Source organism: Tympanuchus pallidicinctus, unplaced genomic scaffold (assembly GCF_026119805.1).
Source record: "Tympanuchus pallidicinctus isolate F22 unplaced genomic scaffold, pur_lepc_1.0 scaffold41, whole genome shotgun sequence".
Lineage (NCBI taxonomy): Eukaryota > Metazoa > Chordata > Aves > Galliformes > Phasianidae > Tympanuchus > Tympanuchus pallidicinctus.
This window is the reverse complement of record NW_026294760.1, coordinates 706778-734739: the sequence shown is the minus strand read 5'-3', so window position 1 is coordinate 734739 and position 27962 is coordinate 706778. Positions and strand designations below refer to the sequence as shown.

The following is a 27962-nucleotide window of genomic DNA, read 5'->3' as shown; positions in this document are numbered from 1 at the left end:
GTGATGGCAGGAACCCTTTGCTCCTTCTACACCAAAAGGCACAGAATGCAATGCTGAGATCACCAAGAGCGTTACGATATTGCATTGCTGCTCCATAAGAAAATCTCACAGTAATCTTTGCCTGATCCACATTTCAGACTTCCAAACAAGAACAAAAACAACCCCATAGGACTTCCAGATGTTTTGCCAGGGAGAACATCAGTGTCCTGTCCACTCCAGCCCTGATTCTTGATGGAGCTGATGGAGTTTTGCTGCTTTCCCTGTGTGATTTCAACAGCTGCACGTCCTCAAGCCAGGAGGAAACGCTGCAGCTCCCATTAGCCCTAAAACCCACACAGAAAGGGGATCAGCCACTCTGGAAAAGGAGTGGGAAAGAGGCCGGGAAGATGGCAGATGTCCTGGGCTGTGCCAGAATTTTTCCAACACGTGTCATTGCCTGCAAGGCAGAGCACAGAGATGGGAAATGGCAGACGAAGGCCATTTGTCTGCATCTCCTCAGAACCAGAGCTGCTCTTGAAAGCAGGGGCCAACTCCTGGGTCTCCAGTGGAGGTCTGGTAGCCAAAAACATTCTCTTCCTCATGTTAATTTATGGGCCTGTCTGAGGATTGGAATTGATTGGGAAAAGGGCTTGTTTTACCTATGGTGAGAGGAAATCGAGTGATGTTAGCAGCAATGCTGGGCACATTATCATCTGCTGGTTCCATTTAACAACTTCTCACAACATATGCAGTTTACATTATGGTATCCTGCACATGTAGTCTTTGGCTGAAAATATCCTCCAGAGCTCTGAATTTATGGTCATGCAAATACTCAGAGAAGCAAGAAACACGCATGCCAAAGAATGAAAAAGGAAAGCCTTCGTTTTTGCTTCTAGGTCACGTTAACTCTCCCCCTGCTGTGCCGCGCAGAACAAGGGATGCTGGTGTTCACCAGGCACCCTCATCTCTGCAATGGCAATTCCTCAAATACTGACATCTCGCACAGACTTCTTTGGCTTCCATGGGCAGCTGGAGCTGGGCCTCTGAGAAAGATCTGCTCTCAGCCAAGCTGTCTGTTCTCTCTGCAGGCCTGGCACAACAACAGCCCTCACTCTGCCGTTGCTCCCACTAATGCCACATCCGTGGGGCTGTCTTCTGAGTCCCAGCACAGAGCTCAGGGCAATGAGTGAATCTCTCAGGGTCAGGTTGGAGCACAATTTAAGGAGCCTGTTTCATTCTAACACTGTTTTTTTCTCCTGTTTTGTTTTAGATAAGAAAGAAGAGGATGGAACTGAATCTCTTTGTCCTTTCTTTCAGAGCTAACTTTGCTCTCAGCAGCGGTGCCTGCGTGTCCCTGTGCAATGCCATGCAGACATCCAGGCTCCATCCCAGGAGCAGCAGAGATGCACAGGTTGGACCCTGAGCTCATCAGATCTTCCTGCCCAGTTAATGAGTGGAACACAATCCTGCTGGTCCTGGAGCCGTGGGCTCACCATGAGCACAGAGGATTCTGTGCAGCACCGACCGATGGCTGTAATTTTTGACACGGTGGAATTACAGGTTTAATAAAAGGAAAGAAAACCAAAAAGACATTGCTCCAAGACCTCCATTTCACGTTAGGGCAGAACCAATACGTGCACAACCAACAGAGCAATCTGTCACCTGTCAGCTGTTGGCCAAACCTCTGTGGGAAATTAATTTTCAAGTGTGATTTCAGTCGCCTGTTGATGTAACGCTGTGGCACAGTGGGGATGGATGACGTGGAATGCAGTGCTGGAGGAGGAGGCGCAGCTCTGAGCATGCACTGCTACTCCCAGCCCTGGGCTGGATGGATCAGCGTTGCAAATGGGACCATTCCTTGTGTTGTACATCGAGCACCGTGCTGACACAGCACACACTGCATGCATGGCACAAATCTCACTGCCCAGCACTGGCAGGACAGCAGTGCACCCCCAGCTGAGACATCTGTGAATACAAAGGGATGCTCAGCTTCAGAGGGCTGTGAGCTTTCAGCCAATACGAAGCAGCGTGAGAGGAAATGAAAGTGAGTTTGTGCTCCTCGGGAATGTTTATGATCACGACAGTTCAAAAATGAAATCTCATCTCTGTGAGACAAACGTGACTGAAGCTGTTCCTGCGTTGATAAAATTGACCCACATTCCTCCTTCCCTCTTAATTTTTTAATAAGTTGATTCATTCACTGCACGATATCACTCCGCGTTCACATCTTTATCAAAAGCATTAATAAAATATTCACTTGTGTTTTTGTTTACCAAACTGTCTTTCATGTGGATGAAATATTTCTCAAATCAGCTCGTTTATGTTTTCACTGAGCAATGTATTATGAAACCAGCAACAACATGGAATTTGTGTTGGTGAAGCTTAAAGCATTTTGACAGCAACTACCTGTTCTGTGAAGTGCTCCTTAAGGGGAACATAGCTTTCCAGTTCCACAATTTCCTTACTTTTTTCCACCATCTTCTTCTGGTTTTGCTCATTTCTGAGCACCGTGTGTCCTTGATACCATCTGAGCACCACTGAAATATAAAGGAACACGCTGAGTGGTGACTGCAAAGCCCATCATCCTAAAACGGCCATTTAGGATAAATTCCTTCAAGCTCACGAATGCGATTCTTTTCCTTCTTTTCCTTACAAAGGTCTCGTCTACTGGGTACATTGAGAAAAGTTGAGACAAATGGAGGCAAGGTATGAAGTTAATGAGGGTACATCAAAGCCTCGTGGTTAGATGAAACTGCAGCAAGCTGCAGACGTGTTATTGTGAAGCGGAGCAGCCACATGGGGCTTTAATAGTGCTGAGCTTCTGTGTGCAGCCTCATGCAATTAGCTGCTCCTCATGGCTCCCTGCAGAGACAGGCCCCCAGCACACTGAGAAGCTGTGGGCTGCACGTGCTGCTGCCATCCAGCTGAGATGCTGGGGTGTCAACATGGGGCTCTGCTCTACACCCACAGCCCCACACCTCAATTGCAGCACGACCTGGGCTGGATCAGCTCTGGTGACACAGCTACCACAGATGGATGATGATGCAAACGAGACCAGGGGGAGGTATAACAACTAATACTCTGGGCTTTCTACAAAGTGCATCTGTTCCATCCTGCACTGTTCTGATGGAAGGAAGAAGGGCTGGGAAAGTTTCACTACAGAAATTGCAATTACTGATCTGTGAGGACTCAGTGACAGAAGGATGGAGCAAACAAAGCCCCTTCCTCCACCCTGCTCCACACAGATAGCCCCAGTGAGTGCAGGTTAGCCCTTATGAGCCACCACCTCCTGAGAACTTGGGGGCAAATCCACCTTTTCTGACTGTGATCAACAAGGGTAAAGAAAACAATCCGGAACTGCTGTTTGAAATGTAGCTACAAGATTTTGGCAAACAAAGGAGAGCCTCAGACAAAGGTGTGCTGCTTCCATCCATAGGGGGATGCAGTGCAGAGGACATCGGTGCAGAACCAGGCGTGCAGGACCCGCATTCATCTGCAAGCAGGTGTGAAGTGAATCCCTCCAAAAGGACAGCATTCATGCCTCTGCCGACTTTGGGATGAATTAGCATGAATTCATAATCCATAAATCCTGGTGGCAGCGGAACAGCATCCCTCCTGTTGTTATTTATTTTGAGATTTTCACTGGGGCAATAGCTTTACGTTTGACATTTATATAGGTCACAGTGAGCTAATAGCCATCTGCCATCTGGGGACTTTTATAATGAACATTGCAGAAGACTATGAAACAATCTCTGGCATTTCCGATTTGAACATAAGCTGAAATAGGGTTGATCTTTACAATATGCTCTGCTGTCTCTCTTCAGGTTTGCATTAGTCATTTGCCTGGCCTTGCTACACACGCACACACGCTTGCACATATGGGAAGTGGTGGGCTTCAGCACTTAGTACTATCAGTTAATCACCACACACATGAGAAACCCAATACCTTGCATTGCTGGGAAGGGCCCCCACTCACCTGAAAACCCTGAGCACATCTCAGAACTGTTAATGACCCCCCTGCAGTGACAGTACAGGAGCATCAGCTTTACAGTAGGTGCACAGACGTAAAATCACTCCTGCAACGTTGCATATTCATCTCCGAGCATCGCCTCTCTGCTCTGCTAATCCAAAATAGGCACCAACAGCACAGCCTCTGCCTGGAGAGGGGGTGCCCCCAGGAATGTGTTATTTCCTTATGGCACCTGAATGTGCTGTGCTGCTCTGACAGATGGGGAACTGAGAGAGGAGAAGACGAAGTGAGCTGCTGAGTGACAGAAGCACCTACAGGAGCTGCGAGAAGAGCTGGGTGCCCTGACTTTCAGGTCAGAACGGCCCTTCTCCCTGCACCTCTGTGCTGTTTGCTTTGTGACACCAATCTGTGAAAGGATGGAACGTGCTCGGATGGATGAGAACACCCCATCTCGATTAATCACTCTCCAAAAGGCCTCCTTGGGGGCCAGGGCTCCTTAGCGCTGCTTGTTCCTCCTGAGTTCCCCGAGCCTCAGCAGGACGCAGGGTAATAAATTACATTTGTCTCTGCTTTAGCAGCAGCAGCTTGGCCGAGCCCTCCTCTCCATGACTCAACTCATGATGAAATGCCCATTTCCTGGTGCTGAGATCTGTGAAAATTGGTCTTTCCAGGCTCCTTCCTGAGGGACGTGGCTCGGAGAGGCGGCTGGGGCATCTTTGATCAGATGAGCTCTGCTCCCCTCCTTCCCCACGCAGACGCCTGGTCCTGGGGTGCCAATTATTTGTATTATGTCTTTTAAAGACGACACACAGTGCGTTTGAAATCCAATCCCCTCTCGTGGGGCTGTAGGGATGGGATGCCAGGGAGATGCCTGAGCACTGACCAGGTTTTGACCTGGTCCTAGCAGGACTCAGGTTACACACAATGCTCTGCTGACTCCGATAATCATAAATGTTTTGGGCTGCAACTTCTGCAGAGTTCAGCAGGTGACAGCTTAAACAACTTAAATTCAGCTGCTGCTCTGAATGCTGATGCACAGTGGGGCAAAAGGGCCAGAGGGCCCTGGGAGGCACCTTCTCTGTTCCCAATGCTGCACTTTCCCAGCAGTGCTCCATTCAGGCTCAGAGGACAGCCTGGCATCCCTGCTGGCTCCATCACAGTCCCATTCTCTTTCTCCTGGCCTCTGCCTCATGTAGCTACTCAGCATGGATGCAAACAGCCGTGGCATTACCTGTGTCACTGCCCCTCTTTCAGTAGCATCGCTATGGACTCTGGTCCAAGTGAGAGCACTGCTTCATTCCAATGGAAGGCATGGAGAGATGAACGCTGTAACAATCCTACCTCTGCTTCTCCCTTCCCAACAGCATCACGTAGCCAAGGCTGTGCTTAAGCAGTTAAGCACTGCTCATTCTTCCCAGCACCACTGGCAGTACATATCACAGCTCAGCCCATGGAGCGCTCCCCATATTGTTATTGATGTCCATGTCACAGCTGCTTCCATAGGACGTCCATCACACCCAGGGATCACCGCGTGCCAAAGGTGCCAGGAGTTCAGCCTGGGTCCTGCAGGGACTCAGACTCAGCTCCTCTTTGAATTATAAAGGGAGATGTGGAGAGGGAGGCAGAGCAGAGCTTCAGTTTCACTTAAGATAGGGGGAATCGCTCAAAGAGTACAAAAGAGAAATGAAAGCAAAGGGTGCTGGGAATACATACTTGCACTGGCCACACTGGTAAACTAACTTTTGTTTTAAGGCAAGCCACATTAAGTACACTTACTTTTAATGTGCAGCAGTGCCCTCCCACATTCCTGCCTGGCTCCACGCTGACCTGCAGCACCAAAGCAGCCCCTTTTCCCACTCTCTGTACCCCTTCCCACCCAGCAGCTCCCTGCAACACCCGAGACATGCCAGCCCTGTGCTCTGCACTCCCTTCAGCACTGCCTCCTGCAATCTGATGTCAATCACAGCTGTTTTAATGCACTAAATTTCCAAATCCAGACTTGTGCTTACTTAACAATATGCTGCTTTGATCAGTGTAATACAAGCAAAACTGAGAAAAAGGAGCCCTTCTTCTCCCCTCCTCTCCTGAAAGCCTCACCAGGCCTCCAGCTTGTAAAACCAAAGCAATTGCAATCTTTAATTTTATTTCCTTCATTTTCAGGCTAATGGTTAGGTGCTGGTTTCGATTAGGGGCACTCTGAGTGGAGACAAAGTTATTTTAAATAAAAAACATGTTGAGCTTTAGGGAGAAACGACTTTTCAATGCAAGTCAGTGCCCTCAAATCCTTGTACTTACAGCCCTGTAAAGACAAAAGTGAAGCACTGGGACAGACCTACAGACAGCCTCTCCACTGATGTTGGCACCACTGTGCCAGCCTATGCCACTGAACCAAAAGAACATGCAGGCTGGTGTTTGCAGCAGAGATGCTCTGAACTGCTGCCACTGCAAATGGGATCAAATGTAGCCCAGTAGCTGGATTTACACTGATCTGACTAAAAATGTCACCGTGCCTTCAGAGTGTGGGCCCGGCCAACCCAATGGCAGCACAGCCCCTGTGCAGAGTGAGCATGCTTCACTAAAACAGCACCACTTTCAGATCTCCTACACAGGCTGTGTGTACTATAGGGACGTGGTAGCACTGGGGAAAGCTCAGGGCCTCCATTGAATCCTATTTGGTTCAGATTGACCAAACACTATGATAAAAGCCAGGACTAAATGCTCAACAATGAGATAACGACGAGAACACCTTAAGGTGTTCTTTTTAGGATTGATTTCAGTAAAATGGTCTAGCACCAGATTTAGGGTGATGAGGACACTTACCCCAGCACAGGAATTGATCTCTGTGGTGGTATTATCTTATTATTACAGCAGGGAGCAGCTCTTCCACCTCCTGTAAGGAATATTTTCAGCACTCGTTCAGCACAGGAAGGCTGGCAGCACCTCAGAAAAGCTTCATGGGATGGAGGTACACCAGTTGGTCCTCCTGGACCAGGACCTCATTACACCGAGTGCTGACCAAGCACTGGCAGCCTGCATTGCCCCAGAGTGCTGAGCTAAGAGTGCAGCAGACCAGTGCAGTTGCATGCACTTCAAAAGGCTAATTTATTTTCCCAGTGTGTGAGTTAGTTTTATGATATCAGCATTTTATAGCTGGAAAGCAATGGGTTTCTTTCCAGCTCAGGGAATGCCCCTCCAGGTCCCCAGCTCACCAAAGGCTTTGGGCAAAGCCATGGACCCTTTCCTGGGCTTCCATGTGGCCACCCCCAAAAGCAAAAGGCATCTCAAGACAAATCCCTCAGAAGCTCTTTTGCCAGGCCTGGCAAATGCCCTCTCATTCTGCCTTTGCACAGTCATCGTGTGCACATGGGGAGGCACTGCACTCTGCTTTGAGAGGGCACACGGCCCCGTGCTGCCACGAGTGCTATTGTACCTCTGCTGGCAGTTGCTGCATTACTATGACAGCTGCAAACCTCGATGAGTGAATAACCTAATCGAGCCATTAAAGGAAACAGAAGCCCTCTGCCCTGTTTGATTTCTCTCTGTAATGATGTAAAGTGCACTTTAATGGAGTCAAAGTGGTCCTGGGCCATTCTTGTTAAGGCCATTTGATGCAGTGCTATTGAGTCCCACTGCTAGCGTTCATTACCTCCCTTCAGCTCTCTCCCCTGCTGCATTGTAGTTCAGACTTCCCAGCACAGTTTCTCTGCTGCTACAGCCCCTTGCCTGCGTTTTGTCTACATAAATTAGACCTTGTGCAGCATATTGGCCTGTCAGGGGACTAGGAAGAAACTGTATATTGTTTCTGGCATTCCCGGGCCCTTCTGCCCCTGACATCTGCTGTGTTTGTGACAGGGAATACATTCCTGACTCATTATCCGGGCAAGCGGAATCCCTCCCTGACAGCACCATTAATCAGAATCAAGCAGTCCGGCAAATAAAAAAAAAAAAGAGAAGAGAGAGAGAGAGAAGAAGAAAAAGAAAGAGAGCAAAGAAAAGAGACGGTTCCTAACTTTCACTTCTGTGTCATTCCAACGTCTGGACAAGCAGCAATCTATCTTTGTGAGTGACAGCTCTGATGGATGGCATTATTTATGCTTTTGTGTATTAAAAGACAGTTCTGGCACTGCCTTGTCACTCTGCCAGAGATCCAGAAGAAAAAAACAAAAGTTGAAATTTAATTTGAAGGGAAAGAGGGCAAAGATCAGAGGATCCGGGATGGAGAGCACTGCCTGGGAGGGATGGGGAGCAGGGAGTGGGGACACACAGTGCTCCAACAACTGATTGCTCCTACAGGTGCTGAGATGCTGGGCTTCACTGTGCATCTATATTAGTGCCTCCTTGGTTTGGAGGTCTGTCTGCTGACACAAATAAGCTGGACGTTCCTTGGAGGGATGCATTATTGAGGGAATGCTGGGCATTACGCTTAGTTTTCTGTGTGTAATTTGTGTGTGGTTGTGCATGCAAACGTTATTCTATGCTCACATCTATGTACAACCAAACGTGTGCACAGGGCACCTTTGCACAGTGGGTGCTTGGATAAATTAATTCTAAACATTGGCTTTTTTTGCTCTAGCATGCATATCTTCAGAGCTGCAGAACACATATCTAAACAGGTACATGAAGACAGCCCCACAGATAAATCCCAAGGCAAACAATGCACCCACAGGTTTAATTCCTTACTGTGTCCTTACCACACTCTTTGTAAACAAACTGAGGTTGAAACAAAGGGCTGCATTCTTGAAATCTGATACAGTTTTGCTCATTTAAAGCTATGGGGAAAAAAATGCCTTTCACTTCATCTGGAAAACAAAGTTTGAGTGCTAGCCCAGCCTCATAACTTTGCCTTTACATCCCCCACGCACAGACCAGTTGAGTGTGGAATGCAGCAGTCCTGGTATGAAGATTTAGATGCCCACACTTACATCCCTACCATCTCCTGCCTGTAGACATGACTGGTATTTGCATGTGAAGTGCCAGGCTGGGAGCTGGCTCACACTGATCCATTTATAACATCAGAATTGCAGGGAGTGTAAATCTGTGTCTTTGTTTAACTGCGCTGATTTATGTGCTGGCAATTGAACCCATGGATATTTATACAGCATCTACCACACCGTATATAAATACTAGAACTTGGTCAAAGTATGTTTCTATGAGGATATTATATATGGTGGTACATGAGGAAACAAGCAGGCCATGCTCTTTTCAAGAGCAAGCAGGTATATCTTTCTGAAAACTGTGCATTATGTGTCCTTGTGTCAGCAGTGAATTTGGCCCTACACATATTTATATTTCTGCAGCCCTGACTGTAGGAAGAGCCTCCCAGGACCTGCTGCTTCACCTGCAGGCTGCACAGTGCAGAGCTGCCTGGTCTGAAGACCACAGTTAAGTTGTAAAAGCACATTACAGGAATCAGGCATCCCAAGTTTAGCTGACAGTGCTGAATTAGAAGCAGAAATCTTACCTGGAAAAGCTGGTTTGCATCACAGCTGGACGTTTCTTCATCTTTTGATGTATCCCAGGACAGAACAGAGCGAGCTGCCCGAATTCCTCCGTGCTGCTGCCAGAAAGGGATGGAGAGCCACAGAAGTGCCAATGCCATTCCAACATGCATCCACCTGAGCATAAACTTGCAGAGAGCCATTTGATGGAGTAGGAGTGATGTGAGGGCCTGCCCAGCACGCTGCCAGCTGTGCATGTAATGCTGCCACGGGTCCATAGGTGCACAGTGCTTTGAGCACATGGGTCACAAACACAGAGATGGCTGTGCTCCCTGCAGTGGAACAACACAATGTGTTTCACTCTGTGATACTTCCAGCCCTGACTGACACCTGGTTTTGACCTGAGAAAACATGAAATGACTAGAAACATCGTTCTCATTATTTATTACCTCTGCTTTCAGATGACCCATCTCCTGGCGATTTTGACAAACATCTGCTTTGGAACCTCTTAGTCAACAGATAGCATTTGCTTTTAATTAATGCTGATTTGTTTCATTCCCAAGTCTCAGCAGGTTTCATTCCCCTCTCCTTGACTATTGGCATCAGCAGCAGTGGCTGTACCACACCTTGCAAATCTGGGCAGCAGCCATTCCTGACACTGAGGATCCAGGGCAAAATCCCAAGCAACTCAAAAACTGCCAAAGTTCTCGGCTAAATCCGGGAATGGTGTTGACTTGCAGGTCCAGCTGGATCGTTGCTATCATCCTCTTGGACTCTTCTTCCTGAGGAGAATGCATCCATCTCCTCTTCCTATCCGCAGGGATTATTCGGCTCAGCTGCATTACAACACTCAGATGTAACTCAGCACACTGACGGAGCACTGTGGATGGACAGACAGGGAAACTGCTACGAGCAATTGAGAATCCAGCAGCCCAGGATCACAGCAGTGGTATTCTGATGGAAGTGGAGGTCACCTGCACTGACTTCACCCAAAAAGGTTCCCAAAAGGAATGACATCACAGCAACCCCAGGCACTGAGCCGTCCTTGCAGAGTGGAAGAACCCTATTATTTTTGAGATCCAGAACTTAAATTTCAATGTGAGATTCGTGCATCACTCCTGCAGCTCCCCTGCAGCATCAGCTGCTCTGAGGGAACCGCTCATCTTCCTCCTCTCAGCCTCAGTTTGGAGTCTGTGGGTTGGCTTTTTGCAGGGTTGGTACTGCTCCATTGAAACTGGGAGGGCAGGATGCAGTTAGGGGTGAATGTGCACAGGGCTTTCTCTCTACTGACTTCCAGAGGCATACGTCAGGCTGCTCAGCTGCTCCAGATGGAAACACAACAGTCATCTTTCATAAGGGCTCTGCAGAGAAGACGACAAGAGTCAATCTTACTTTCAGTCTTACTGTATCTTCAAATGGCACTGCAAAATAAATAAATACATCTAAGATTGCACCTCAGTTGGGGTAAGTGGTGTAAATGTTCCTATCTCTGGTCAAGACAGTTTCTACCCACCAAAGATCTGCCCCTTGATCTCCAAAGCCAAAGGAGCACAAACTCCTGTGTTTTAAGCACAGTAGTGGCAGTGCTTAATTCTATTCTGTCGTCTGTCAGAACAGCAGGAGGAAGAAGGAATGTATTGGTGTCATATGGAAACCACGGCTTGATGACGGACAAAATTAAATCCTTGCATTTGGACATAAACCATAGTAACACAAAATATGCAGCAAGTCAGGCTTGGTTTTCAATACTGAAAACACAAGGCCCCACTTGGCAGGCTGGGAAGGGATATTAGTCAGATTCAGGCATGGTTTTCTTTGTTGGCTTTTTTTTTTTTTTTTTTGAAGGATAAATAATTATGTGTTGAGATATTCCAGACTCGTGTTAACACAGTTGTGTGTGAACCACAGCAGAGGATGCTGTGAGAATGGGAAGGACTGGAGGTCCTTTAAACAACAAAGCGCCTGGAGATCCTGGAGGAATTCTGGGGCTCACTTCTGGAAAACAGTCCCAAAGTTTCCTCAAAATATGCCTGACACACTGATCTCCATAAATTAAACCTCCCAAATGTTTGCTTATTGGATGTTCTTAGGAGGTGGAGGTGCAGGGTCAGTCTGTGCTGTGTCTCTGTGCATGTCTGTGCATTGCTGCTGCTGCAGCTGGGCTGTGCCACGCCATAGGTTGAGCCCCCATCCCTGCACACCCTCTGTGCTCTGCAGCTGCTCTCACTGCCCAAAGCTCAACTAAGCCTTTTACCAGTTGAAGCTTGGAGATGGCTTGCAAAAGTTTCTTTCGCTCTTGGTAGCGTTCCTTATTTGATTGGAATAAAGATTTGCGCACAGGAACAGATCAGCCAAACAACCATGGAATTAAGGTTGGAAAAGGCCTCTGAGATCAGCAAGTCCAACCATCAGCCTATCCTCACCGTGCCCACCAACCGTGCCACAGCACCATACCATCAAGTATTTTAACTTGTTGCAGTGCCGTTCCAATCCTGAGATGGATTTACTTGCTGAAACAGCTCAGCAAATGACTTCTGCCTCATCGTTTATTCCACGGTCTTCCAGGCCGTGCTGCTACCTCGTGTTTTAGAAGAAACCCCAATGTAGCAAAAGGCCTTCCAGCCCTGTCCCACCACCACGCTGCTGTTTTTATCTACATTGCAATGCTCTGAAGGCAGACCCTATTTTTGGTAGTGTTTTGCACAGCAAAGCTCTGCTCTTTGCTCTGCTCAGCAAAGACCTGACCCAGGTTCTTCTCGCTACCTGCCCTGTCTGAGCTGATAAACGTAACAGCTCACAGAGCTGCTTCAAGCAGGTGCTGTGATTTCTCCTAGAGGCGCTGTGCAGAGAACAGCACTCAGATGGCACAGCAGACACAGATCTCCTGCACAGAATGAGCCATGTCCCTGTGGTGCTGCACTGCCTGCTCTGATTTGCACCCATCCCAGATCGCTGTGACTGCTGCTCTACATCTTGCACAATCCCACTGCCCTCAAGAGTGTGAAATGGAACTTATAAATCAATTTGGATTTTATAAATACAATTTGGAAAGGGCAAAGGATGTAAATGTCAGCGCAGCAGAATGAGTTTACGTAGATGAAGTCAAGGCGAGTAGCACAGATATGGCATGGAGTTGGACTTCACATCTCACTGATGCTCTTGGTCCAGAGCTTTGCTCATTAATGAGGCCATCATTCTGTTATTCAAACTCGTGGTAAGTGGTTCCTCAGGCAGAGATCCAGCAAAGCACTTAGGCAAATTCATAAATTTATGTCCCATTGACTTCTGTGCAACTATTTATATGCTCAAAGTCATGCATGTCTTAAATGCATTTCCAGATCAGGCCTTGTATTCAACAAATAGCCCTTCTGCAGCAGTGTAAACCCCAGACTTCCAAGATTCACGAGTTCACATTGTGATTTCTGAAGCTACCACAACTGCAATATAGAACACAGCATCAGAAAATGCTATAAAAGAAGAAGCCATAGCTTTGACCCACACCCGAATGGGGCTGATGGAGTGCTTGGGAGCAGCTTTGGGTCGATATGCCATATTTTAGAATGGCATATTTCAGTTCTCACTGACTTCAGGCACTGTGGATCTAAGAACATCCTGCATTCACACCTGTGGGATCCATGTTTTGCTCCTTTCTTTCCCAAACGCAGCTCAACACATTCTTTAACAGATCAAACATTTTAAATCCCAAAGCGACGTTCTGCAGGAAGTGATTTAGAGTCAGCTCAAGCTGCTGTTAATATAATTGGTAATTTCATCAAACTAAAAGCTACGGTGATTTATTTTTAATTATACTCTCTATTTCTACGTAGGAAACAGCCATACACACCCTGTGCCTCCCGCCTGACTCCCCATCCCCATCCCCATCCCCATCCCCATCCCCATCCCCATCCCCATCCCCATCCCCATCCCATCCCCATCCCCATCCCCATCCCCATCCCCATCCCCATCCCCATCCCATCCCCATCCCCATCCCCACCCCACTCCACCCCACCCCATCCCCATTCCCATCCCATCCCCATCCCCATCCCCACCCCACTCCACCCCACCCCATCCCCATCCCCATCCCCATCCCCATCCCCACCCCACCCCATCCCCATCCCCATCCCCATCCCATCCCCATCCCCATCCCCACCCCACTCCACCCCACCCCATCCCCATCCCCATCCCCATCCCATCCCCATCCCCATCCCCATCCCCACCCCACCCCATCCCCATCCCCATCCCCATCCCATCCCCATCCCCATCCCCATCCCCATCCCCACACTCTGAGCTCTCCACTGTGCAGATGGGTTCACAGGGATGGTCTGACATTGACCAGGAGCGACCAGCAGCAGCATTTACACCACTATGGACTTCTCCCCTGCTCCTTCTCACGCAGCTTTTCAAAGCCTGAGCCAGCACAGGCTGCGAGAGATGAACATGCAATTAAACCCTTGGGGAAACCTGCCTTGCTGAAAATCTCAGGGCAGACAAAATCCTGAGGCTTTCGATATTTCGTAGGATTTGTGCTTCTCGCTTCTCTCCTTCACACAAAGCCTTTGAGGAACAGATTAACTTGGTCTGCTGGGAAACTTTAGCTGCAGGAAACTCCAGTCTGTTGCAATTGCTCCATTTCCCTTTGACAAAGCCCTGCACCCCGCGGGCCAACAACCTGCATTACACCCACTGCTCTCACCGGGGTCACTTTACATTGCATCACTGCTAAATGGAAACCACCCAGTGACACTGGGGGAAACCTGAGCTCGTGGCTCCAACTCCTGCACTGCTGCAGGGATGGCTTCGTTTGGAACTCAGAAGAAAACAACAGCAAAACTCAAAGAGGCACGGATTTGCCTTTTGCCTGCGGGACTGCAGGGCTGTGTGTGCATGCCCACATATGCTGGTGTAGGCAGGAGGTCCCACAGGTGCCAGCCCAGAGCCCTGTGTGCTCTGAACATTTTGTGCCCATCTCACCATCGGCCATGACCCCATTCCTCGTGTTACTGGCCTGGTTGTCCAAAACTCACTGAGGAAATCAGGCCCACAAGGTTGAGAGTTTAGTTCTAAAATGGTGGTTTTCAAAAAGCAGGCAGAGAGATTAAACACACACTGACGTATGAAACTCAACATACCCACAGGCCATTGAATACGTTCCCCAGATCTGAATGGATGCACAAGCAAGCCTCATTTCCTTCATCCCTGCCTACCAGCACCCAGCCAATGCACTTCGTGGAGTCCATAGAGATGTGGCATTATAAAGATCATGCGGCCCAGAAAAGCACAGAAGTGATTTAAAACGTTCTAATCTCATTAATCTGTTTCTTCTCCCTGAAGAGGTTCAAAGCCCAGGCCGGATCCTTCACTGGCAAGTAAAGTAGAAAAGCACTTAAATAAGACCTTGAATTTAAGCTTATGCTTAAATTATATTTACCATAAAGTTCATTTTGAGATAAATTCATGCTAAGACAATATTTCTAAGGAAAAAAGCTCCTCACTTAAGCCAGAGCCTTCGCAGTATAAATAGAGCTAATCTGCAGTAGATGAGTTTTTCTGCAGCAGGACTCCTTCACCCACTGCTCTGAGCCCCATTCTGCAGTGCAGGGATAGGGGCAGTGGCTCATTGGCTGCTACCAGTGAGCTGATCCTGTTCAGATTTGGCACATTCAAGCACACAGCAACAGAAAGTCATTATAAAAACTGACACCCAAAGCACCACTAACAGCCCAGAAACTCAGACCCATTTTCTTGATCCCATTCTTTCCCTCTGGACAACCTTCTATGGTGCACTGGTCCACTCCTATCCTTATCACAGCGTGTTCCCACTTAACATCCCTAAACTTCCCACGTGTGAAGAAAGCAATACAAATGTAGCTCAGCCACATCTGTAATTGGAGGTTCCGTGTGCATGCCAGTATTGCATTATTCCTATTATTGCTATTGACAGTATAAATGGCAGCACCATAATGGGACAACAGCATCAGGTCTCAGGGAGGCAGAGGGTAAGGAGACATTAATATGTGCAGTCAACATACATCTTGCACTAAGAGAGTGTGCTGGTATGAGTGGTTCTGACACCTAGAACATAAACCAGATGGCCCCTTTCTTACACCATATCATGCAAAAAGAGATTTGAATTAATTCATGTAGAAATCATGACAATTCTGTTACTGTTGGAACTCAGCACGGCGGACAGGGTGGCAGGAGATTATGCTGAATTTTTAACTTATCAAATACCAGTGACAGATGTCACTGCCTGTGCTCCTTTGTTGTCTTCCATCCTTTCTCCATCTCAGAGCCTTCGTTTCCCTTCTCCAGAGCAGCAGCTCTGTCATCCATTCCATTCCAGCAGCTCTGGAAAAAACTATTTCAATTAAATTTTGTGCAGTACATTCTCCATGTCCCTGCGCAAAAAGCAATCCATCAAACCCCAAAGCGTGTTCCCAAAACCACAAAGATGCTGGTGTAAACTCCACCCATCCACCCTTTTTTATGGAAATTCCATTCAAAATTTGTCAAATTTTACTGCTGTTTTTTTTTTCCTTTTTTCCTTTTTTTTTTTCCTTTTCCCCAGATCGAAGCATCAGAAGCTCCATCCCTGCCCTTCACACACCTCCTCAGCACCACACAGATCCATAGGGGAGGGAAGAAGCCTCTGGAGCTCTCCACTGAACCCCTCTAATGCAGGAAAGCATTCAGGTGGATCTTGAATCTCTCCAGAGAACCAGACTGCACCAACTCTCTGTGCAGATTGTCCCAGCACTCTGGCACCCTCAAGGTAAAGAATTTTCCCCTAATGTACAGATGGAATCCCCTGGGCTCCAGCCTGTGCCTGGTAGCCCTTGTCCTGGTGCTGGTCACCACTGGACAGAGCCTGGCCCATCCATTTGTCTCCTAGCCTTCAGATATTGATAAGCATTGCTCAGATCCCCTCTCTGTTTTCCAGGTGAACAGCCCTGGGGCTCCCAGCCCATCCCCATCAGGAGGTGTTCCAGGCTCCCACTTTCTTTGCAGACCTGTGCTGGCCTCTCTCTAGCAGTTCAGTCTGCCTGGAACTGGGCATAGTGACCTTCCTGGGGCAGAGCAAAGGGGAGCAGCACCTCCCTGCCCTGCTGGCACCCTGTTCAATGCACCCTGGGGTCCCATTGGCCTCCTTGGCCACGAGGGTGCACTGCTGGCTCATGGTCAACTGTTGGCCAACCATTGGTCAATCAGAGCATCTCCTTGGCCACCAGGGCACACTGCTGGCTCCCTCTGCACAGCTCGTTCCCACTGACTATGCCAGCCCCGTGCTGGGCAGCATGAGCAGCACCAATCAGCACTCAATCCTCAGCCAACATGGCTTCAACCCATCTGCTGGGGTCCTCCTGCTGCTCAACAACCCGTGTGGTTTCATTGGTGCTGGCAGAGAGCAGCAGTGCTGATGTTTCCTTTCATCAGTGGGGATCAGGCTCAAGCCACTGCCTCCTTGGATGTGTGTGCAGCTCTTCCACCTCCTGTCACTGGGATGACAGATCTGCTGGGGCCTGGCACCTGGGTGTGCCACAGAGCCAGCGCTCAGCTCAGAGCACACACAGCTTTTCTTCCTTTATTTTTTTTCTTTTTTTTTTTTTTTTCCATTGGGGAACTTTCTCCTCCATTTCCACCCCCCCACCCCCCCAAACCTGAATGAACACTTCTTTCAGTAATGGGTTTTTTCCACCTGGTTGACTTGATGAAAGGTTTATGAGTTGACATTATGTGTGAGAAGAACAAAGCGAGCGCAGGGATGTGTGCGTGCGTGGGGGTGGGGAGCAACCTCAGCAGAGCTGCTGAAAACTTTATTACAAACTAAGAGATGCTGAGAGCAATAAATCAGTTGGATGCTCCCTACAACACAGCTGAAAGCTGCCACTGCACAGCAGGAGAGGGCACAGGGCTGCGCAGGGGACAGTGATGTGCAGGAGGAGAGGGTGAGGGGAGGGCAGAGAGGGGATGGGAGCGCATGGAAGAGCCTATGGTGCTCTCATCCCTTGTGACTGCCCTCATGAGGTTTCGGGGGGGATGAGCTCTGCTCACCACCCAGCTCGGGTGAGCGTTCAGTAGGGTTAGGAGGAAGTCAGCAGCTACCACTTACCAGCAAGCAGACGAACAGCAGCTTGCTGCCAGTGTTTGGAAACTACTATACCTAAAACAAACAAACAAAAGAATCTCAGCTGTTGTTTGTTAGGAAACCAAAGTTAACAGGCTTACCGTTCTGAGACCGAGACCGACTGAGACCAGTTTCACTTAGCATTGCAGAGAAGGGCAGCAAGGGCCTTTGCAGCTCCCACTGAGCCTGCACGACATGGAGCAGCACTGCCACCAGCTCCAAGCACAGCCTGAAGCTCAGGCACCTGTAGGCAGCTCAGCAGGTTGCACACAGCCCTCCTGGTTTTATGCTCACGTTTTCCAAGCACTAGCCTTAGTTCTGCTCTAATTTAGACCTGTGTTAATTAGCGCTGTCTCTCCTGAGGTGCAGAGAGTTTCTTAGAAGCAGCAGGCAGCGGCTTTTCCTGACTCAGCTGAATAAATCGCCCGGAGAATGGCTGTAACGTGACAAGCAGACCGAGTCCCAGCAGCTCCTGCAGGTCGTGCAATCCAGCTGCGTGCACTCACTGCTATTTCTCCCTAGCAATCCCATGCCGTACACAAAGGCAAACATGTTTCTATTTTAAACTCTAATCCAAGGCTACTGCGTGCCTTTGGAGTGCGGATGTCCTGGAAATGTCACCGCAGAGCGGTGTGCTCAAGCAGTCAGAGCCATTCCATTTTGCAAATGACAGAGCACGGTCACAGATGACACTTTGGCCACGGGGTCAGGAGCAGTTGCTCAGGCTTAACTTGTTGAATAGCTCGTTAATAGAAAGGAGAAAGTGCAAAAGCTGAAAGGTTCTGAGCAGCTGTACCTTTCCCCAGCTCGGTATTTCTGAGGTTTTTATCACAGGTGAATAAAATCCTCTCCCCTGTAACAGCCAGTGGGCATTGCAAGTTATAGAGAGTCGAGTTTAGTGGTGGGAATAAATGCCAGGCAAAAAAAGAGGCTTGATATTTGCAGCTTTGTCATGTATCAGAAGGTGCTGACATCTGCTGAGCCAACTATAAACGGAAAGTAGAGATGGGTGAGGGAAATGATCAGGACCAGAGATGGCAATGAGGGGCGATTCGAGGAGATGAGGACTTAACTGGGACTGCTGAGGGGTGGACGGAGGCACAATTGGGAATGCAGCCTCCTGCCAAGAGTGGGACAGAGCCCGGGTCTGTGTGCCATGCAGACCAAAAGCAGCATGGGATGAGCAGCTGCGCTCAGAGAGCAGGGCTGGGGAGCACAGCTCCGTGGTACAGCATGTGAGCAAAGTTCACATGGAAGGAGTCGTGTGAACTCAACCTGCTGGGATCTTGGAGGCCCGGATTTCCCATCTTGGGCATCGTGCAGTGAGCAGTGAGCACAGACTGCAGGTTGGAAGGAAGCGGAGCTGCGTGAACAGCATTTCCAGCAGTGACTAATACTATAGGATGCCTCTATTTTTAGGCACCTAATCTGAGAGCTTCTTATCTGCAGATAGTGAGAACTGAGTCGCTTTTACATTTTTAGAAAACCAGGTGCTTTTAAGATGCACCTTTAAAATCAAGTTCTGTTTTAAATCACCGCCGAGGATCTCGGTTGGTGTATAATTGTGCTCCCAGGCACCGGCTCTGAAAAGCAACCAGAGCTCTGTCCTAGATCAGCATGCAGTGACACGCATCATTCACGCTAATGGACTACCTCTAGCTGTGCTGGGGGAGAGGGAAGGGTGGGGAAAATGTGCCAAGATGTACTTAAAAAAAATAAAAGAAGAATCAGGTGTAATTGCAGCTCCAGGCTGCGTGCTTGGTGTTAATCATTTGCTTCATCTCTGGCTCATCTCTGCTCCACACTTTTGCACTGCGAGCAATTCAGATGTTCTGGAAAAAGCAAAGTACAGACATGCTTGAATGTAGAATTAGCACCTCGTTGTGAGGTTTCTGCCTACCCAGGGCCCAGCATGGGGAGAAGATGTCTTTTTGTAGGGACTGCAGCTGCAGTTTGGGGAGGGAAGAACCAGAAGATACCCAGTTTGGTCTAGAGGGAGGTATCCCTACCTATAGCAGGGGGTTTGGAAATAGATGATCTTAAAGGTCCCTTCCAACCCAATCCATTCTATGATTCAATGATTCTATACCCAAATGGTTCCAATCAAACAAGTAAGCTGAACACTGCTGTATCAGACCGACCTCAGCTGGTTGTACCCAGAGTTGTAGCACAACTTGGTTAGAAAATGAGAGCAGCACTTATTCCCACTGCTGACTGCTGTTCAGGAAGCAGTGTCCATCCTTGTGTTCCAGCTGTAACGGAGTAGATAACAAAGTAACACTCAGAGCTACTTTACGGTACACCTAACAGAGCAGGGAGCCCAGAAATAGGGCCAGAAATGCACATGGTATTGAGGACACACTATGGCTATAAAGAGCAAAATGGTCTTCAGTGCTTCCCCACAAGTTTCTTACAGAGCTGGTGCCCTCACAGAAGTATAGAGCTGACATTTCTTTCCTTCAAGGTATCAATGCAGAGATATTTCACAGGAAATATTTTGGGGATATTTTTTTACCATGTAAATTCACCTCATGAGGTGAGGATCCCAAAGAAGGACGTGGTCAATTCATCCATATCGCTCCAACAGAAATGGGCCTTCTTCTGAAGTCTGAAGGAGTTGAAGTGAGGCTAGCTAAACATCCCTATTCACACCCCAAAGAGCAAGACCTGCTCCCTGACAAGCTGTTGATTACGAGCTCTGATTTCTCAGTCTCAGACCTGCTTTTCCTTTTCCTTGGGAGCAAATCTGATCCATGCACTTGCTGACTAATGCTAACAAATCATGCCAATTGTTGCTTGCTGGAATCACCTTTCAATGGGGAGCTGACAGCAAGAACAATGCGTCTGTTTGCAGCCTGGGGAGGCTGCAGGCAGCATCTGTCATCAGAGGAGCTGCTTGTCAGAAGAGGTTTCAGGCTCTGGCTGCTTCTCAGAGCAGGGAAAAGAGACATGCATGGGCCCATCGTCGGACTGCTGCTCTGCACCAGTGGTGCTTTCATCTCCCTCCTCCTTTGCTTGCACAGGCGACTTTGTTCTATCAGATGCAGCTTTTAATTATGAGAGTTATATGTGCCATTAGTGGTTTACCTGAAGGGAAATTGAACCGTGTATATAGCACCATTCTGCTATTCTCTGTTTATATTAAGCTGGATTTCCCTCTAGATAATTACTGAGGGAGATGTGGAACTGTTTCAAGGTTCAGTTCAACTAGTTAAGATTTTACTGGAGGAAGGAATTCAGCCACCGAAATTGCCATGGGCAGCATTGCAACCAGTTGGGTAGGAAAGAAGCAAACAGCAACCACTACTTAAGCAAGGCAGACGACATCAAAGAGGCATTCCACCAGGGGTTTTCATAGCAGTCAGTAAATTATGCACGTACAAAGCAATAAAGGAACTATAATCATGCCTCACTGTTGCGTGGGCACTTTTCTTCCTGAAGGACAGCAAAATACTTTAAAAGCAGCAGATCTGCCCATTGGAGGTGATGTTCATTCTTTGCTTCTTTTCGGTGTTTGGATCAAGAAGGTACGACGCTATAGAACCTGTTGGCTCCCCAGGCAGCTCACAGTCTACGTGTGAAGTCTGAGAAGTCAAGAAGTGCTGAGCGAGGAGTTACGAACGCGTCTCAGCACTTCCTAGGAGTTATGCAGCACTTGTAATGGTGTGAAAGGAAGAGCTAGCAGGCAACTGCTGTCCTCAGCCTTGCTCTCTGCCAAAGCATTGCTTTCCTCAACAATGACACACGACTTGTCTTTTGGAAACACTTGTGCACCCACAAGGTTTACCAAAACCAAAGCAGGAACTACACACGCACAATTGCACGGTAGGTGATGTGGAACCACTGGAGGTAATCGACCCTAATACAGGAGTGGATTTTCAGGCTGTCTCATCTGTCTCCTGGCAGGGATACCGCTTTGCTAGAAAGCCAACCAGTGTCTGAAGTTCATTTCTGTCTTCTGCAGTCAGAAGCTCAAAGAGCACCCAGAAGCTGCCAGCATACAAACTGCAATATGGTTACATTATGAATTGTGAGACCATGAAAGCAAAGGAAGGCTAGCAGGAGGGAGGCTTTGCTACCTCTGTTTTAATTTCATCTCGGTATCTCAGCTAAGATATCTATCTGTGTCACTCTCCAGACCTACCCATGCAGGTGGTGGCTGTCACCTAGTTGCAGGAGATCCAATAATGCAATTACTCCAACCTGCAAAGTTCTTTTTTGCCAACTTTGCCAAGGCTGCACGCTACAGACAGTTTGGAAAGGAGCAGAAATGTGCAAAGTTGGCCTCTACTTTTCTGGCTTCAGAAAGAAAATTGGCTTGATTACCTCTACAACTTATTATGCAACATAGATCAAGACTGTTATTTCTGCCCAGCGATTCTCATGAGCAGAACTACTTTGCAATGTGAGATGAGGAAGTAAAAACTGGAAGCTCAATAGAAAGCAACAGACACAGACAAGCAGACATCAGCATCTAATGACGTTTGAAGTGCTTTTCTCTTTCAGCCCAACGTCTGTTTGGCCCATGGGCACTGTGGGCTCTGTCAGTCAGTGTCTGTGGCACCCATTGCTAGTGAAGAAAGCTGCAATTACTCATATTTGACAACTCAGTGCTACAAAGCCCTGTGAAGTTCAAAGCCATCCACCTGGCACTTCCTCCTAACAGGCGTGTGGCTCTGATGGAGAACTTTGGGAATTCTTCATCTTTTCTTTCCCACACACCCAAATCTCATTCTCTCCCTCTCTTTGTGGCCTCCCTTTCACCCGGATATCACACTGAGAGAGTTCAGATGAGCAGCACTGAGACGAGACAGATCTCCTCAGGACTGAAGTGCCTCCACACCAAAGAACACTAAGGCTTGGGCAGGGCCCCTCCAAACACAGCTCAGACTGTGCCTACAGCAAACAGAGTCTTATGAGAGCTCCTTTCATAGTGCTGCATTATTATAGAGACATGTGTCTGAGGATGCCACAGTTATAACAGAGAATGTTTATTTTGTCTGTAACCCAGCTGGCTGGCTTGCTGCATTTCAAACCTCTTCAAGTAAATAAATGAGAGGACTCCACTTTCCCCTCTGTATACACGAGTGTTATTTCATGTATCAGATGCCTGTACAAAAACTGCTGTCAGGCTATTCATTATCTGGAAAAACACCTTGAAACTTGACTCGATGAGGCCACGTTGCAAATGGGCTCTAATGGCTTTTATTTCTCATTTCTGTCACTCGAGATCTAATCTGCCATCTTCTCATTTTTTATCCTCACTGCTCCCCTCGAACATCACTGAGGAGTTCTTCCCTTGGTGCCAGGCAGGGGATGGGTGATGTGATGGGATCAGTGGGAGGTTCTGGATAAGTGAAGATTGAGCTGAGCAGTGCTGGGAAGAAGTTTTGAGCACAGTCCATTTGACTGAAGGTAAAGCACAACTGCAGGGCTGCTCCTGTTCCTTCTCCAAACAAATGGAAGAACTCGAGAGGACCTTAAAATAGAACGGCCTGGGTTGAAAAGAACCATAATGGCTGGATTTCAGAAGTTGTTCTGATGCTCTCAGGTTATTAATTGGGTACCAGTGCATTTGCTGATGAATTTGCCTATCAATGATCAGATCTCAGGTAGATGGGTGGGAAAATTGAGTGGCAGTTCCAGACTGGAGCTGTGAGGTGTGAGATCCTCAGGCAGAAGCCACAAATTCTTTTCCTCCTCAGCCACATTGTCACCACGATCTGTTTTGGAGTTCCTTCTGCTTTATTCAGTTATGCAAACATTACTTTAAGGAATATTTCCCAATCCTCCTGTGGGAATCCAACCCAATTTCCAGAGACAATGTGTGTGCAAAAATGACTAACGCTGCTCTTTGAGGAGGGGAGGAGATTTAAGGCTTTTGACTTTTCCCTTCTTCTTTTTCATTTCCCTCCTTCTTCTAAGTATCTCTTTATTCATCACTTTAATTACCTAATCGTAAATTTCTTTAGGGGGTTACTTAGAAGGAAAATTAGCATCAAAGCTTGGCAGTAAATTCAGGGGCTCTTGGAGCAGGTCCAAGCTGTTTCACCTGTGATTAATTAGATGATTTTTTTCTTTAAGTGCCAGAGGGCTGTTGAGGTCTTTAAGCAGTTACATGACTGCTGGCAGCTCAGGAATTATGATTGATGCATCAGTCTGGCATTCAGGACTTCTGCTTCATTCTGGAGTTGCAGGAAGAAGTGAGAACAGAGGATGAACTGCACTGGTGGAGGCAAAATGCTCATCTCTGCCATGCACGGGCCCTTAGCACTCCTAAAAGAGCACCAGAATGGCTGGGACCACTTCTGCCATGCAGGAGAGCGCTCAGCAGAAGTGTTCAGCAGAGCAGAACAGAACTGAGAGAAATGGAGAGATGCCTGCTGCTCAGATTGATACCTTATAGAGGGATGAGACCAAGTCAGGGCTTGGTCTCCTGTCTCCTTTTAAGCTTCCTTTGAGAAGGTCTGGGCTCATTCTAGAAAGACAAGAGGAAAACTCAAACCTCAACTTTAGAAACATTCTGTAGAGAAAAAATTTATATTTATTTAGATAAAAGATGCCCTTTGTGTACCTGGATAGGAAAGCTTGGAAAAAGCACCTGAAAGTGGAGACAGTGAGACCAGCAGGCTGCTTCGGTGCTGCCATTGCTCCAGCCACGTGTTTCTTGGAAAATGAATAACTTCAGCCATTAATGCTTATTAGTTGGCCCATGTGTACCACAGAAAAGTGTCAGAAGCATTAATGATGCACTTCCAGATTGCTTAATATGGTTAGCTCACCTAATTCACTCTGCACGGCCTCCTGCTGCATGTGCGGAAGCAATCAGCAGCTCAACTGCTGCAATCCCTGTAAGAGGCTGATGGGGAGATGGGGGATGAGACCACAGTTTTATGGTACTTTGGTGGAGATGGATGGGAAAGCAGCACAGAGCCCTTCCTTTGGTGTGAAGCAGCTGAAGAACCCACTGCCAATTGCTGATTCAGAGTGACCACCTTCTGCTCTGGCATTAATTTAAACCACTGGGAGTTCGGAGTTATTGCAGTAGAGTCAAATTGTATCTCAGATAAGATACCAGCTCATATGCTCTCAAAGCCGAGTTCCTGTTGTTGTGCCCTTCTTCCCAAGACATCTCCATGTCCCATTGTGGCAGCAGACAGAACATCACCCAGATGGGAAGCAGTTCATCTCCACGGGCAGTCCCCATCACTGCTTAGAGAGTAATGACACCCTCTGTCTGCAGCCACCTCTTGTTTTCATCAATGGCCACCCTGCCCTATCCCACATTTATAGACTCTGGATTCTCCTCAGAGCTCATTGACTTCGTGTCAGTCATCACCTCTGCCCTGCAGAGCCCAACACGGCCCTCACTGCTCACCATGCTGGATTGGAGCTGGCTGCAGGAAAGGACATTCATATTCATCTCCTTAAGGGCAAGTGCAAAGCTCTGAGTTTATGTGTGCATGCCCTGACAATGAGGAGACCTGGGTTCTGTCTTTGTTTATGCCACAGATCTGCTGTATGTTTCTCAGCTGCTTCCCTGGTAACTCTTTATATGCATCACCTGAGCTCACGAGGTCAGGGACCACTTTTAATTGCTTCTAACCCCAGATTTTCAGAACTCAACTGGAAACTGTCAATATTGCTAAAAACCAAAACCTACGAATATCAATCCCTATGCACAGGGAGGTTTTCCTGCTCAGGAAGGATGCAGATGAGCAAACATTGGTGCAGAGATCCTGCAGCAGCTTTGTGTATCACGCCGTGGTTTTCACTGCAGGAGCTGAACTTCTCTCTACTACAGCTATATAAATGTATGACCCAACAAATATGCAAGATTCTGCTGCTGAAGAATCAAAGGTGGCACCTTCAGAAAGCGTGTTTGCATGCACCCCGACACACATTCTCTCCTACACCTTTGCTTTTCACAGTTTCTGACAACAGAGATTATTCCTTGCTGGAAGAATGTGGCATTGTTGACATTAAAAAAAGAAAGCAGCATGAGCAGAAAACAGGCCTTTGCTTTGCTTGAACAGCACAGGCTTTCTTGATCAGCTGTCTGAGGTGCCTCATCTGTACAAAGCACTTAAACCTGTCTAACATCAAAAAGGTAAGACGAGTCACTTTGATGCTCCAGAGCACATGCCTAACATGATTAGTGCAGAATCTTCTGGTGATAATAGAATTATGCAAAAGAGGCCTTGACCCATTAATGCTTTTACCTTCCTTAGGATTTCTCTCCCCTTTCTTCCACGAGAAGCAGAACTGCTTGCTCAGAGGTAGCAACTAAACAAAACGGTGGGATAAGCAAAGTGAAAGAGGTCCCTCCATCACCTTGTCATCTCCCCTGCTCCATCTTAGCCCGGCACGACACGCTCCAGCAGTCGTGGGTTAAACCACCAGAAATCTGATGTACAGGAAAAGCTCTGTAACTGCATATAGGCACATTCCCCCTGCTCTGACAGCTTTACACCACCCGTAGCTCTGTGTAACACAGCAGCATTACCAAGGTTTGGTGCCTCAAAGTTGGACCCAGCAGGTCCTGAATTTCTGTTGCAACATTTGCATATGATTTCTAGGGAAAGCACATGAATTCAGATGGAAGAGTTTGCTGGCTACAAAGTCTGAGTTTCTCACCCATTTGGGAAAGTTCTGAGTTTAAACCAGTTCTTTGGTTTTTTTCCTTCTTCTGGTAGTTTTCTTTGTTAAAATGCATTACATTACACAAGAGCTGCTTAAAACCAGTACAGAGGCCCAGGCATGCATGTGTAGACATTTAAAGACAACAGAGCAATAAGAAAAGGTGTTACCTCTGTGCTCAGGCTGAATTACAGCTGCAAATAAAGAAGGGTTCAGGTGATGACAACACAGAAAGCTTGCAGTGTCAGTAAGAGATTTCCTCTGTAGTCAGATCTCAGCTCTTCCTGAAGCTTACAATAGGACCAGGGGCTGTAAAGCCTCCCCAGGCTCTTCTTTCCACCTTTTAACAGTCTCTGTCTCTTAAAATATTGCATGAGAGGGAATGGATCAAGGATGCTGTTATCAAAACCTTGATCTGCCAGAGGGTGAGCAGATCCCAGTGCACAAAATCTTATCTGTTTGTATGTACAGCGGGCGACTTTAGGCCAAAAAAACCTCCTACCAAGAAATCAGCTGTCCTGGCTCAGCCTCAGGGCTGCACAGGGCTGGCAATGGGAAAGCATTTCCATGGTATTTTGTTTGCTCTAAGCGTGGTTCACTGATTCCTACTTACAGTTCAAGATAGATTGCATGATTACTTTCTTCCAGGAAAGATGAGTCCAACACATTAAGTCTCAGACTGAATCCAAACCCCAGACTTCCCCAGGATTTATTTCCATCTGGAGCTTTGGTCCAAGCCCTTTTCCTTGTTTGTTACTCACACTGTTTGCGTGGAGTTCCTAAATGTCCTGTCCTAAATCAGCACCCGTTTACGCTCGGCTAAACAAATCACAAGAGGCAGCCCCTCCCTTGAAGCTCTTAATTACCTAAATTAACAAGTATGTCATTATTTTCCCTGCGTTCAGTGGGCAGCAATAGGATACGGGGAGTTAAATAACTCACCCAGGGTCATACAGCCCATTTGCAGATTGGTGTTTAACACTTAACTGCAGAGCTTTATTTTATTCCTCAAGGGGAAAAGCCCAAATCCAGACCCAACCATTCCCACGGGTGGGGAAAACTTCTGAAGTATTTATTTGCAACAAAGGCTTATTTTCCCCTTTTTCCTGTTTAAAACAGAAAATAATAAAAAAAAAAAGACCAAGACCATACTCTTGAGCTTCAGGGATCTGTTAATTGGCTCCCTAGTAAAATTACAGAGACTCAGCTGCCTGATAATGATTGTAAATGACAGAGACTATCAGGTTTACCTTGTGATGTCCCTGGGGAGCTTGCAGTTAGTTTAGTCTGAACTCTGCATCAGCTGTTTGGGTTCCTTTCTTCTCAGCATGTGGTATCTGGACTCAAGCTGCAGTCTTTCAAACCTAATTAGTGTTAGGGGAAAGAGAGAGTGGAAAAGAGAAAAAAAAACACCACCATTCTCCTGCTTCCCTCCACTGAATATAACACAAGGGCAGGATCTGATTTATGGCATAAGTAAATGGGGGATTATTGGGGGTTGTTTGTTTTGTTTTTAAATGCCCATCAATCCAACATCTTCAGTTCTGCGTGCAAGAAAAGTGCACTTCAGAGTGCTGGAGTCTTTGAACTGAGTTGTTCAGCAGAGTCTCTGAACTTGGTGGAGCATCGCGTTCGAATACAGATGGATCTGTCCTACACCCAGCAGAAACTCAAGTTTTTGCCCTTTGCAGATGCTTTACTTTCTGATAGGCACTGCTGAAGAGCTTCACGGCACTGTTTTCAATGCTAATCTTATGTGATTGGCCAAATCTCAACTACCTGCTGCCCACTAAGAGCACTGACAATTGAC

At 47.5% G+C, this 27962-nt stretch overlaps 1 long non-coding RNA gene across 4 annotated transcripts in view; it reads right to left on the bottom strand.

Moving 5' to 3' along the window:
* Positions 1–18024, bottom strand: part of LOC128090004 (uncharacterized) — a 101072-nt gene extending 83048 nt beyond the window's left edge. For 2 of the 4 annotated variants that reach the window (XR_008210754.1, XR_008210756.1), the window contains exons 1-3: positions 17614–18024; positions 9411–10748; positions 6770–6839 (exon numbers count right to left, since the gene is read on the bottom strand). This is a non-coding gene — a long non-coding RNA (uncharacterized LOC128090004). Of the gene's footprint in view, positions 1–12; positions 2517–6769; positions 6840–9410; positions 10809–17613 lie in introns of those variants that run through there. The other 2 variants (XR_008210755.1, XR_008210757.1) reach the window with 2 other exon arrangements.
* Between the last annotated feature and the right edge of the window lie 9938 nt (positions 18025–27962).